Genomic DNA, 10,689 nt, shown 5'->3' with positions numbered 1-10,689 from the left:
CACTTTAAAACAAACTTTTAAAAAACCGTGCTAAAGAATCACCTCATAATAAGTCAGGTCTCTGCGAGTGCAGCATTCATAACCTCCAAAACACCTACACATGTGCAAGAAAATAAATTCTCCAAGGTCTGTGTCATTTTAAGAGTTGTCATCCTTCAGAGCCGGCACAGCTGCACTAAAAACCTGTCCCTGGCCACCAAACACTAAAAACTATTTCACTGATTATTTTGGGGTGTTAAGCCAGAAATGAAATGGGATAATGCAAAAGTCAAACATAAAAAAAAAAACATCCTTCTCATCAGCTGTTTATTTACTTGTCAACCCTTACAGTTAAATAAAGTAAACAATTATTATTGTCTTCCGTTTGCTTGACCAATCACTCATTGAGTTCTGTATAAGGGCAACGTTGTATATTCTGTACTGATAGCTTTGGTTTTACAATCTGATTGGCTGAGCCATGTACAACAACAACAACAACAAAAACACTGCCACTGTTCTGTGCCTAATCTTTGTCTGTTATGTTGCTTAGCAACCAAAGCTTATTCTTAACATTAAGCTATGTTGCATGATGGAAGAATTGTGTATTGCATATATTACTCCTAATAAATGTATTTATTTATTGAACACTGAATTTTTATCATATTGTTTTTGTTGCTGCTTTATAAAAGCAGTGAGAACCTTGAGTGGATTATTGCTTCTATCGTATAACACTGTGCCTAGAGCATATTGCTGTATATGTTATGTGTAAGATATATAAACACTTCTACCACAATGTATCCCAGAATTAATTAAAGGATGATAAACATAAACGTAAACATCTTCAGGACAGAGGAGTTTGCGCTTTCCAGTTTCTTGACAACGCAACAAGCTGCGACGAGTTTTTTCAGTTTATTTACAGAAAGAGAATAAAGGAGGCTGGTGAGGGAATGACTGTTCATAGCTGCTATAATGTAAGTGAAAACAGGAACTAACTAACTGCATTAAATGTAACTATAAATGGATAAAAAGTACAAGAAGTCTTTTGCTAATAAATGAAAAATCGTTGGCAAGTTGCTGTGGGATAAGAGGAATGAAACACTTCGAGACGTGCTGCTATTAGAAAAATAATAAACACTAACTCTGCTTTGCATCGTTGATTATTTTCCTGTATCAGATTGTTTATTCCATACTTAATTTTAACTTTTATGGGGAAAGCCTGCCATCACATATTCTTCTTGTTCTTCTAGTCAGTGTAGTGACTATAAGTGCACCCAAATATAGAGTGATCAAGGTCTTCCAATTCATAAATCTTTTAATTTTTCCGGTGAAACATGATTAAGCATTTATAATACATAGAGTGTTTATCCAGTAACACACACACACACACACACACACACACAGAAGCAAAAGAGTGGAGCACTTGGTGATAAATCAATCCTGAGATAAAACACTTCATAAATCCTTCATTAGTCATTCTCTCCCTCTCTCTGTCTCAGACTTCCTCTCTCTCCCTGATGAATAAGACTCTCCCGAGTGAAACCTACATCAGATTTCAAAAATATTAATGTCTCAACAACTAGCATCTTAGCAAAGCTTTTCCAGAGCATCAGTTAGTGCTCATTCGTTAGCATTAGCGTAGGTTAGAAATGGTCTTGCTCATTGAGTAAGCACTCCATGTGTTGGAAATCCTGACAGAGGAGACAGAGACCTTGATCTAAGTGCAATCAAGACAAGGCAAGCAGCCTAGCATAAACAAACCTCATCACTGCTCGTCATCAAACTCGGAGAGGGCGAACGGATTCACCTTGAAAACGGCGAAAGAAAACTTTCAGCTGAAGAGCAAGCCGAGGTATGTCACGGTAGAAGTTAAAGACTCACGACTCACTACAGATTTGTACTATTTATTCCTCAGAAAACTCTGTGGCTTGCTGACCGAGCTCAGTGAAAATTAGCTCGTCAGCAGGCTGTCATTTCCCTCAGCGGTGCTCTGTTGCTAATCTTTTATGCTACCAAATTTTCGGATTTTCTGCTTTCTTATAACTTTAGCTCTTTTTTTCCTGGCCTTGGTGAAGGCTTTTGTTATTTCTCCATGGCAATGTGAGCTAATTAGGTTCAAACAGAGAGCGCCTCAGAGAAGGCTAATGAGGCTAAGCTGTGCTAGGTGTAAAAAGGGATTATGCTAGTTTCACAGCCGCTCTATGAAGTATCGCTGATTCCCACACAGCAGTAGTAGAGCTTAATGTGTCTCTATGTTAAACTATTTAAACATTATTTTAACATATACAATTATCATATGTTTTGGCGGATAGGAGGTTCATAGCTAAGGTATTAGCATAGTGTGCCATGTGCAGTTTTAAATGCTATCGATAATATGGTGTGTAAAATAATAGAACTGATATATGGGACATTTTTTTGTGTGTGGAAGTTGATGGGACTCATAATTTAAGGTCATTGAGAAAGAGAGAGAGAGAGAGAGAGAGAGAGAGAGGTGAACTATACCAAATTCATATCCATCCATGCACTGATGCTCCGATTAATTGAACATTCTAATGCTTGGCCATGATTACGCTGTCCTCTCATGATTAATAGGGCGCCTTTAAATACCTGAAGCCTAACGAATTAAATTCAGAGCGTGTTTACGTAATAAAGTGTGAGCCTTACTGAGCTACGGTCACATCACCCATTGACTCTAACATAATGGCCCTGGCAATTAAAAAGTGTGGCTTATGAGTTGAAAACATGAAAAAAGATGCGCTCTCTCTCTCTCTCTCTCTCTCTATCTCTCTCCCTCTCTCAATGTTCCGTAACATCTATTCAGATTTAATAGCAGGGTGGTCAGTTAGCTAATATGGTACTCTGTTTTATGCTTTATCATAGTTAATAGCCTAACGTATTAATACAGCCTCCTTCACAGGCTGATTGTCTTTATATCTGTTATATCTGTCTAATCAAAAAGTCATCTCTGGTTAGAAATCTACTATAAAGCAATAGCTAAAACATCTCCACAACTGATCCAGCTTTGAATTTATGAAGAAAAAAACTGCATATTGTAATTTTTGTAGGGGTACTGAACTTATACAAAAAAAAAAACAAAAAAAAACAACCTTTGTGATTCTAAAGATCACACTCATTAAACTCATTCCTGAGGATAGGTTGAGTTAAGGAATAAAATTGAATGATGACGGGGTGTGTTGTTATTGGAAAATAATCAGTGATGGAATAAAACACTTCGAGATGTGCTTTAATTAAAAAATAATCAACAAAGCAACCTGAGGCAAAGTTGATTATTTTCCTATAACAGCATGTCTTAAAGTGTTTTATTCTTCTTTTACCACAGCAATTTCACAACGTGTTGATGTTTTTCAAAATAAAGTACAACATGTCATGCTTTTTATCAGTTTATAGTTACAATTAATGATCCGTTTGTCACAGAGGGGAAGCCATAGGATGTGAGCGCGAGTCTTTATTCAAATCCAAATCGGCAGACAAAATCATTAAGAGGAAACAGGCAGGGTCAGATCGTCTGAACAATGCAGAGCAAACAAACTCCCGAATGAAGGGTGAAAAAATGCGAGTCAATAAATAATAAATAATAAATAGCACTCAGAAATGCACAGGAAGGTGGAAAAACCATACAAAGATCATTTGAGTCATAAACACAGAGCAAACGAGATGAAACAGCTAACAGGTGTAGTCACTAATCAGGTGGATCTCGATACATGATCTAAGCATAACAATAACAAAAAAAAAAACATTAATGCTGCTATTTAATAAAGAAAAATGTATAATTGTTGTTATTTTGAACATTTTTGGAAGGAGTCTCCAAGTTTTCAGGAAGTTTGCACTGTCTGGTTTCTCTGTAACACTTTATTTAAGTGACTCTTGTCACTTTATTTAGTTTACTTTATCTAGTAACTTGTCACTGTTTAATTAGTACAAATTTTAATTGTTGGCAAACTGCTGTACTATACATGGGATAAAACACTTTGGGACATGCTGTTATTGGAAAATAATCAACTACATGGTGGTAACAGAAACACACACCACCCTGGCACTGATGATTTTCCTATAACGGCATGCCTTGTGGTGTTTTATTCCTTACATATCTAAGCTGGCATCATGAAGTCATATAATCATGTTAAACAAAGTGTTATGCATGTAACTATGAGCATTTATACAGGCTTATGCCAAGCATTAGGTATTATGCATGCTATATAATATTTTCAAAATCTATTTATATTTATAAGGTTTCTCTCTCTTTTTAGGTGTATTCTACCAGGATTTGATTTATGCAGAGGTAAAATGAGCCTGGATATGAGTTTGTTTCCTCTAACATTCCTCAGTTAATCCACCAAATCACATGTGTTGATAGAGCTTGAACCACACACACACACACACACACACACACAGCCCTGTGGCTAACCGGAGAGATATGCGGGACTGTAGCATTCCGAGCCTCTGTATTTTCATTTTTTTCTCAACCCCTAATTCTGTCTCCACCTGATTATGCAAAGCAGGCCTATATTTTCCCGTTTGAAGTGGGTTGGAAAGCTGCAGAGCTCACACGCTCAGGGACATTTTATCTTCTTAAAAATGACGAGCACAGGGTTCACACAGGGGTCAACAAAATGGCTGACGTCCCTAAAAAAGTGGGTTCAAGCACATAAATGCTGATTTGATGCCACTTGGAATTTGGTTTGTCTTCCGATAATGCTGTAATGGCCCATAATAAAAAAAAAAAAAGACTAGCAGTCAGCCTGGCATTCTGCTTCTTTAAATATGAATGGAGGGAATGGAAAGGCCAGCGTTAAATGGTTACTTGAGAGGACGCCATATCTGTCGTTGTTTTGAATGGACGCTGCTAAAGCATTGGCCCATTTTGCGAGATTGCATGAGTATCAAAGTGATCCAGAAATGGAAGCTTCTTATACTGGAGGGATTCCCTCTCAGTTTCTTCACACGCCATTACCCCTGAGAGTTCAATCCTCTCTCGTTTGACATTTATAGTGGCATTTATGGGCACACGAAAAAAGCAACACAGAAAGCCTTCATGTGTTTGCCTCGTAGTTAGCAAAAAGCAACAACAGCATGTTGACGGTAATTAATGAAGCATACTCAGTCTGAGATGTCGCTTTCTATCCATTCCTGTCATGTTCACACTCACAGGACTACTACCATTCATGGACAGAACTTTGTTTTGAAAGGCAAACCCAAAATTTCTGAATTTTAACCAAGATCTCAGTTGAAGGATATTTAAGCACCTATTAGAGCAGCGCTCATGCGGACATTTCATAAATGGATAAATCAGTCGATCTCACTACACAAGTCAGAGTCTATGGCCTTCATGAATTATAGATCTGCTATGTCTCTTTGGACTGCAGTATAAGTAGTTTCTGTTGCCTGGAGAAAGTGCTATGGCCTGGAGAGCTTTAGTATGAGGATTACCTCAGAGACATAACCAAGCACATGCAAACAATCCAGCTTCATACTCTGGTTTCATAAAAAAGAACATGGATTTCTTCACAATTTTTCTTTCTGCACAACATTCTTCACAACAAACACAACAACCAGAAGAAAAGAGGCCTAAGTGGTCCAAACACGGGCAAGAACAAGGAAGCCAGGACACCTTTTTAAAAATTTAGAACAGTTTCTCTTAAACATGTGCTCTGGTTTACAATAATGTTTGCTTTTTTTTTGGCATTTTTTTTAGCCTAGCTTTGATTCATGGATAAAGATAACATAAAAAGGCAGTTCTATATGCACAGTCCCTGTGAGTAAAGACAAACAGGAGTCAAAAGAAACAAGTTTTAGAAATAAAGCAACTCACAGCATCAAGCTGACAGGAAATGAATATGTAACCATGAAAGCTAGGCAGTGTAACTCAGACTTACTGATTAAAATAGCATTTAAAGGAAGGGTCTCTATTTGGGAGTGAGTTCTGAGCAGTGTAATAGGTATAAAGAATCCAATGAGGCTTTTTATTCCCCTTGTATTTAATCACACTGAAGAGCTCAAGTTCAAAATTGATGCTTAAAGCCAGTCAGATGCACATAACTGTGGAATTAATGTACAGTTAATTTACAGAATTACTGTCTGTCCCAGTGACCAGAAATGATGGAGCCTCCCACAAACAACCGTCTCTTTTCCATTAAGTAAGTAGGGTTTTATATATATATATATATATATATGTATATATATATATATATATACACATACACATATTATACTTAAGTAAAATTGCAAATATTCAGCTTTTTAATCAATGTACTCACGGTATAGACTCTTAAAATATGTTGCTCAATGTTAAAGTAAAGATTTAAATACTTCATTCAAGTTAAAAGTTAAAGATTTAAATAAAGCTAAAATACAAAAGTACAGAATCTTTAACATACTTTAGTCGAAATTAAAGAAAATATTTCAAGAATTGAACCAAGTTAAAAGTTAAAGTTTTAAATCAAGCTACAAAAAGTACAAATTCTTAAAGAAATTACTTAGTTATTTTTACAGTTAAATTTAATTGAAGTATGAAAGTTAAAAATACAAGAGCAAATCACAAATGAGAAAGAAGGTAGCACCTTATAGTTTTTGGTTACTGATGCCAAATTAGTGCCTCAAATGCTAATTAATGACAGTTACTGTACTTCCCTAACTTCTCAAACATTAGCCATTATAATAATCTAATAATAAATCAGTATAAATAGTTAATTTAAACTAGCTTAAATGCTATGAACTGACACAATCTAAACTAGGTAGATAAATACAAAATGCACGGAGGAACAAAGAAAAGGTGAGCAATCATTTACAAAAGCAAACTAAAAACAACTATGTAATATAATGACGTAAACATTAGCTATATTACATGCTAATAGCAATCAATCACAATATGTACTGACTAAATAAAAGGGAGAATTTTTAAAGATGAAGAGCTTTTTTCTAGTATTTGCTTTTCCCTGCTATTTGCTTTTTGGTGTAAAACTCACCTACATACAGCCAATTAAGTGTGAGATGTTGAAATTTGAATTTAAATAAATACATGATTCACCTTTTCTGTTACTCTTATCACATCTGTTATAGTTTCAATTTCTTAGAAATTTTAAACTGCCTGAAGCTGGTTTTCAAAAACCAGAGCAACCAATTTGTTTAAACATGCAGTATGTATAAAGTGGAGATTATTTAACTAGAAATGTAGTGAGTAAAAGGACATTCTTAAATCAAACACTTACATTTCTTTAAAATCATACTATCATACATGGAAAGCACTTTTTATATTTATATTTGAGAGGGGACATTTTATAAAAACAACAATTTCTCTGCTTTCTCTGATATCTAAAGAAATGTATACATGAGCTAAAAGATTAACAAAGTTTATTCTATATGCATACAGTGTGGGATGTTTGTGTGACCTTATGTTAACAAATCACCCTTTAAGTATTAGTAGAGAATTAGATTAGCAGTCAGAGAGGTTGCATTGCCCACACTGCTCAATCTATTGCCTCGATTCAGCTTCAAGAACCATTAAGAAAAATCCTATGTGGTCCAGTTTCACCTGAACAAGACCTGTACCAGGTCAAGTGCACACACGAGGTAGCGCACAAACTCGGTCTTTGTGTGCAAAAGTCATTTCATTTCACAGCCAGAGTATTCATAAGCATCAGCGTTGTGTAAAGATGTGTTGTGCAGAGGCAGAGAAGAGCAAAAATTGATTGAATAATGATCCCACGAGTCGCTGATAACCAGTCACCCATACGAGAGAAACGCTTACGCTTAGCTATGCGTGAATCCGAGCGAGACATAATGTGTTGCTTTAACACATTATTAACATCGCAGTGTTTGGCAGACTGAAGTGTGACGGGTCGGGGCATGTGCTGGAACAGCACCAGCATGTGAATTGGGGACACATAATACAACACAAGGATTGTTTATGGATCATCAACAGTGTTAAGCGGAGATTAAAAAAAGTTATTAGCATATAGTTCATGTAGCTTTGGATGCAAGGCAAACCACAGTTTTATATTAATGAGCTTGTTCTAACACGTTATTGTTTCTAAAGTAATAATCAGTATATTTTCTGAGGGCTTTCTGTTTTCTCCACAAAATGACAAGGTGGGTTTTTTTGTCTGATTATCTTCAGAAGAGAGAAAAAAAGAGAGGCTTATAAGGAAATGAGTGCTTGTAACTGTTATAAGTCAACTTATTTGCAAATGTTCCACATTATTAAGCATAACAACAAACGGATAAAAACTATCACATCACACATCATTCTTTACTTTACTTAAATTGTAATTGTTGGCAAGTTGGTGTGGTGTAAGAGGAATAAAACATTTTGTGCTGTAACTGGAAGATAATCATCTTCGGGGTGGAAAATAATCAACTTTGGGGCCTGTCCCCACTGTAGCCTCATGTTTCTGTTCTTGACTGACAGGAGCGGAACACGACGTGGCCTTCTGCTATAGTAGTCCATCCACCTCAAGAGTCAAGGCGCTTTCTGAGATGCTTTTCTGCTCACCGTGGCTGTAAAGAGTGGTTATGTGGATTACCTTAGCCTTCCTGTCAGCTCGAACCAGTCAGTGTGAAAATCAGAGATCAGCTGTTTCTGAAATACTCAAACCAGCCCGTCTGGCCAACAACTATCATGAGATCACATTTTTCCCCATTCTGATGTTTGATGTGAACATTAAGTGAAGCTCTTGGTCTGCATCTGTATGAGTTAATGCACTGCACTGCTGTCAGATGGCTAAATGAATAATTGCATTAATGAGTAGGAGTATGTGTGTTCCTATTAGAGTGTATATATAAAAGAAACAGTTGATATTTGAAATGGTTGATGATGTTATAGTTGTTATCAAAACGTGACATTCATTTCATCAGGTTGTGAATTCGCAAACGAGTTCTTTTTCCTTAAGTTTTCTCACTGTAACAACCAGTGATACATACAGAGATACCATTAATGTTATAGCTGTCTCTGTTGAAATAGTGTCTCACCACTGGAATAAAGAAATCCTCATTCTGATGTACAAGCATTGATGAAGAAAAAAAAAAAAAAAAAAAAAAAAAACATAGTTTAAGGCCTGTTATCTTAGTGCCTCTTAATAAATTTGCAAGTGGAACGTCTTGAACACTTACATGAAGAAGTACTGTAGTTATTATTAGGCTGACCAATGAATTCACTCCTGATGAGCATGTCTCTAGTGGAAGAGAAGCAGTTTCACGCTTCATCATCTTGAAATTTTAAAGTATCATTTCAGCCACTGTTTTAATAGTGCAATGATAAGATAGCACCAAAGGAATTATCTCTGTCTATACATATACAAAATATAAAATTACATAATACCACATGTATGGTGTGTTACACCTACTTTTTAGAAGGTTGTATTTATATAATGTTTACTCATAGACAGGGAGTTAAATAACACTCCATTTTTGTCAACAGACTGTGTAGGTACAGGCGATTGCCCAAAGAATGGGTTAAGGTTAGAATGAGATTAGGCGTCTTTCCCCCTAGCCATTCAACTCACACTCCATAAAGCGCATTCAAATCTCTGGATTCATCGCAGGTGGGAGAAGTGGCATTATTAAAACACAGTAGAGTAAATGTCAGATGCTATTTTAGCATCTTTTTTACCAGCCAGGACCCATTTCTCACACCAGCAGCAAACCTGGTGTGTTTTTCACATCCTCTCTTACACAAACACACACGCACACACACAAACGTCTCCGACTCCCAGCACCGAGGGACGGCAATTCATTTCTTGCCCGAGCAAACTGCTCAGTGATTCAAAAGGGCAAGCGCTTGCAGCAAATGGAAAGGCGAACGATGTCCCCACAAAAATTCACGCAGACATGCGCTCGCTGCCTCTCTCACACTCACACACTCCCACACACTCCTACTTGTCTTGTTGTTTTGTGATGAACAGTGCACAGGTGCATGGCACATGTTAAATGTGATTTTTTCCATATAATTACGCTTAAAGAATATTGCATAAAAGCCTTCTTAATTGTTGCGTAAATGTTTAAAAATTTAACCATGTCATTTCACACAATTGCTTTCTCTTACATCAATCTTCTCTTACTGCTTTCTGATAGAACTGAAACAAAAAACAGATAAAATATTTTTTCAAATGTTTGTGAAGTCTTATGATATAAACAACTTGACAAATTTGCACAAGTGACTGTAATGTGGTTGGAACTGGTTGGAGTTTTAAAGAAAGGTTCGACCGTTAACCCTGCTCCTTCGGAATCTTAATTCGTACATTTTCAAGTAAATTGTTATGAATTTTTTTGGGGGTAAATAGAGATGTAAAGGTGCACGGGTCTGTTTTTTTAAATCTTGTTTATCCTGTGTGTGTGTGTGTGTGTGTGTGTGTGCTTTTAACTGCCCACAACATTTCTAACAAATTTTGAAATATAAACAATATAGTAGCCTAATTTAAACCAAACTTCATAAATGATAGCTCACCTCATACCTCCCGCTCATCTCATACCTCCCGCTCATGTGACTTTTTTGTTGTGTATCTTCGTGTATCTGTTTAGAACACATTATCTGTTCATGCTTAATAATGAATTTGTATTTGTTACATTTTTACATTTTTTATATTTTTACATTTATATATGTTTAAGGTACTATGCAGCTAATAAAAATTTTTTGTTGTTGTTGTCATCAATTAGTAGAATCCTATATGAGTTATGGACCAACTCTCAAACAAGCAACAT

The sequence above is a fragment of the Pangasianodon hypophthalmus genome, chromosome 26, assembly GCF_027358585.1.
Source record: "Pangasianodon hypophthalmus isolate fPanHyp1 chromosome 26, fPanHyp1.pri, whole genome shotgun sequence".
NCBI lineage: Eukaryota > Metazoa > Chordata > Actinopteri > Siluriformes > Pangasiidae > Pangasianodon > Pangasianodon hypophthalmus.
Note: the sequence above shows the minus strand (reverse complement) of the source record.